The sequence below is a fragment of the Piliocolobus tephrosceles genome, chromosome 1 (assembly GCF_002776525.5).
Source record: "Piliocolobus tephrosceles isolate RC106 chromosome 1, ASM277652v3, whole genome shotgun sequence".
NCBI classification, from domain to species: domain Eukaryota; kingdom Metazoa; phylum Chordata; class Mammalia; order Primates; family Cercopithecidae; genus Piliocolobus; species Piliocolobus tephrosceles.
The window spans coordinates 4,496,507-4,501,006 of record NC_045434.1 but is presented as its reverse complement, the minus strand read 5'-3'; positions in this window follow the sequence as shown (position 1 = coordinate 4,501,006).

Here is a 4,500-nt window from a genome sequence, read left to right as displayed (position 1 = left end):
CCACAGTCATCCCAACCCGCCACGTGCTGACTCACCCACGGCTGCTTCATTTTCCTCCCTAGCCCTTTCACCTTCTTAACTGCTATGCAAGACACTCCCTTTATTTACTGTTGGTGTCTCCCACCAGCAGGCAGAACCCCCATGGGCAGGAATTTTGTCTATGTTATTCCCTGCTCATTCTCGGTACCTAGAACAGTGTCCGACACAAAGTCAATGCCCAGGAAATATTTATCAGATGAATGCGATTATTAAAAAGATACTTTAGTGACCACTTTGCAGTGGTGGACTCAGGCTTTAGAAGTCCAGCTGTGCGACCGTGAGCAAACGGCTCACCCCGAGTCTATTTACTCACCTGGGAAGCAGGCTTTCTCCGTTCACCTCACAGCACTGCTGCGATGAACAAACGCAGCCCTGCTTGTACAGTGATTTGACACATTCCCTCTCTAAGCCATGGTTTTCATCTGTAAATTCAGAGTGCCATATTAGCTATACTTTAAGATCATTTAGCCCTCTTACAGTCCACGGTAATGATGGAGACAAAAATCTGAGCCTCTTTCATGTTGCCTGGTACTTACGCCTGACGACAGATGCGCTGCCCGGCACTTCCATCCTGTTCCATCCTGAAGCCCCCATCTCTTGTGCCTGATGGCAACAGAATTCTGACCCATGTTGCCCATGTCCCTTTGGGGGATCCCTGCTGCCCACCCAGAGCTTCCTGGGTATGCAACTGGGGATAACTATGGTGTCTGCTATGCTCAGGTCTTCCTTCTGACCCATTACAATGTGACTGAGGGACTTCTCAGATCCTCCCAAAGAAGGACAGAGGCATCCACCCATCTACAGCTACTGGAAGGCTCTGCCACAGGTCGAGGCGGGGGTGGATTTTGTGATGATGGATTCCCCAAGGGCTGTGGAACAGAACACATTGGAGTACCGCGGAGCCATCCAAATCCTCTGCCATAGCCTCAAAGCAGAATTGTCCCTGTACGCCTGAGCACGAGTATTTCCCTTTGAATCCCTCCTGCTTCATGGCTGAGTCGTCCTCAGAAAGAAAGGGCTTCTTCCCCCAAGTTACCTGGAATGACCTTTAGATGCCAGCCAGTTCGCACTCTGACTTTTGGGTGACTCTCAGTTTCCACGTCTGCAATGTAGCCTTGGCATATACCGAAATTTAAATTTCTAAGATCTATTTTAAATTTCCCTTTTGTTTGTTAGGCAGACTTTCCTTTATCCATCCTGAAATCACCTTTGAAATGTTAGACAAGGGCAGATGTCACTTAATGTGACCGGCAAATATTCCACTTGCCGTTTGTCGTGTGTGGTGGCTGTTTTTCCCTTTTGCTTCCTTTCTCTTTCTGTCTTTTTTTTAAATCACCATCATACTATAAAACCAATTAAAACAAACTTTCCAAAGACTCTTATTTTCTGGCGGAGCTATTCCAACCTCTGACTTCTTCTGAAGCGCGAGATAAGACTTTCTGATTAACTGGGAGTGGGATGTTTATTCAATCTGTTCATTTTATACATTATGGAGACTGCTTTTTAATTTTTATGCCATGTCAGTGGCATATACTTTCTGAAATTAATAAATACAATTACATCCCATCAATGTGTGAAATTTTTAAAACCCCGTATTTCCATAGTTTGACATACAAAAATGTACTCACACACTTTTGAAATCTACTGTCAAATCATTTCACATCTGTACCTAAAGCAAACAGACATAATGCTAACAGCTTGTTAGAATTCAGAAATGCCACCCGCTAATCAGCCCACCTGTGGCATTCTCAGTCCATCTTGCAAGCTGCATAGCCTGCTGCCAAGAAGCTTGACAAGAAAATGTATATTAAATTATTGAATAAGATGGGAAATATTGTACAGTGTGGGATAAAGAGAATGCGCAACGTGTGGCCAATGAACATACTGTACCTTTTCATTATAATGCCTGCCTGGAGGTGACCTAGCTTCCTCCCCATGTGCCATAAATGATGAAGCTACTGCTAAGGCTCTGGATGCAAAGTCGGCAGCGAGGTTTTCATTGTTTCCATCAGCTTTTTGTTATGTGTAGTTGGCATTGGCTAAAACAAAAACTAAGACAAAAAAAAAAAAAAGGAGAAAGCAAATTTTGAACTGAGTTAAACAGGAACCACCCCATTTTTCTACAATTCTGTCCTGCGGTTCAGAGCAAAACAAAGAAGATCTCCTGACATTCCTGACATTCCTTAGAAACCATAGTAGCGATCATGTCAATCAACTCCCATCATTAGGTATGATTTAAAATCCTAGAAACATGATATTTCGATCTTTTAGGGCAAAAAAGCCTCATAAAATGCAAAGGTGAAATAAAGTGATTTAAGATCCTGGAGCAGAATGGAGCAGCGGATCGTGGAACAAACCATGTGAGTGCCCTCTGCCCATGCCTAGAAGCTGTGAAGTCGGCCTAAGCGTGACATTGCACAATATGATTACATTTCTACAAATTATGAGTTTCTATAGAATATACACTTACGTGCTTACAGAAGTATCTTCTCTGGGGGTCTGTGGGTAAGAAATGTTATTTTAGCATCTGTTCTTTTAAGGCTATTTGCTCTGGGAAGGCAGTGTGTTTTGCCATAAATTTAGGTCATTAATTTGTATCTGTTCTTTGTTTATTTAAGAAACAGGACAAAAGGGCAGCTGCTGAAACATTTGGCTGTGCCGAGGGGTAGTGGGCTCAACATGCTGGAGTTCTGCACATGACCAGCTTGAGTTTGTATCCACAGCTACAGGACAGAACTTTATGGAAACACTTTGCCAAGCCATGTGGTGCTCGGCTTCCCTTTGCATCAATACCCTTTTAATTACCTGATCCTGAGGGGGAAAAAGTTAGGGAAAAGTGTCAGTGCAAAAGCCTAGGAACCTGCCGAGAATCAGACTTTTTTAAAAAAACAGCATGATAAAATGTCTGGCAATTTTTCTACAGGACATCGATATAAATCCTGCAACTGGCCTGCAAAGGTAATACTATGACCTATATAATTTGATATTTATAAACTGAAGCACAATAATATCCAGTAAATTGATTGTTAACAACATTTAATGCTCTGAAATTGGCCATTAAGTGCAGAATCATTTGAAAGGCATTATTGTTATTATGAAGCATTGCAGAGGATTTATTTATTATCATAAACCTAATGGACTCAGTAAATTAGGTGTATTTAAAAAGGTCATTTGCTGCTGTTGATGCTGAATTCTAAGCACTATAATTCAAATGGATAACAAAACATAGCAGTCTTTTCAAGGATGGTACACATTTAAGCTACTCCAAATAAACAACACAGAAGTACATTTCCTGAAATTTGAATAATAATAATAATAATGCGACAGTACCTGTTAGGATTGTTTTAAAAGCCATATTTGAAAATGATAAAATTTTCTATTCAAAACTACGTACTAGAAATAAAAGAAACAAAGTAAAATTTATCATAGCTGAATTTTAAATAAAAAATTTTTGCCTAGAATTGTATTTCATCTGGATGAAATATGATGCCCCCTTTACGTTTTTTTTTCCTAGAAAAGTCCTCACTGTGAGAAGATGTGGTAACTTTTTTTATTTTTATATTTTTTGAGACGGAGTCTCGCTCTGTTGCCCAGGCTGGAGTGCAGTGGTGCAATCTCGGCTCATGGTAAGCTCTGCCTCCCAGATTCATGCCACTCTCCTGCCTCAGCCTCCCGAGTAGCTGGGACTACACGTGTCTGCCACCACACCCGGCTAAGTTTTTTGTATTTTTAGTAGAGACAGGGTTTCACTGTGTTAGCCAGGATGGTCTGGATCGCCTGATCTCGTGATCGGCCCATCTCGGCCTCCCAAAGTGCTGGGATTACAGGCGTGCGCCACTGCGCCCAGCCGCAATGTGGTAACTTTTAAAATCTCAGCGGTAGACTTATCTCAGCCTAGGGGTCTATCCTTGCAAGCCACCTGCAATGTTAATGGGTTTGTCGGAATGTAGGATGGAAATTAAGTATGTCTCTGGACAGAGATTTTCTCTTTTCTCTGTTGAATGTGTTTTCATGTGAGTAGAAATGATCTTGTGTTTTTCAGACGCTCTCTTTTGAAGAAGTCATAACTGAAAATGTGGTTGGAACTCAGGACTGCTCTTGCAGTTCAACATCAGCTGCAGGCCCTTCCCTGGAACACTCTGGAAGTCTGAGGAACCTGCAGGCACCTGTGGTTGCTGGAGCTCTCTTCTCCAGAGGCAGCAGGCAGTTCTCTGTGGAGGGACCCAGATGGTCTGCATTCAAGAATGTAAGAAAGGCCCTTAAGCAAGACCTGCCTTTTATTTTCTCTTGCCCAGTCTTTGGATTCATCGTTAGGGTCATAGGCAAACCCCTGAAATCTTGCTCTCAGAATCAATGTGAATTTCATTCAAAGAAAGAACGAGTTCTTTCCCATCATTGCATTGTTTTGTGGTCAGGTAGTGCAGAGGAAAATTTAAGAAGTATCAAGCCACGTGATTCCTG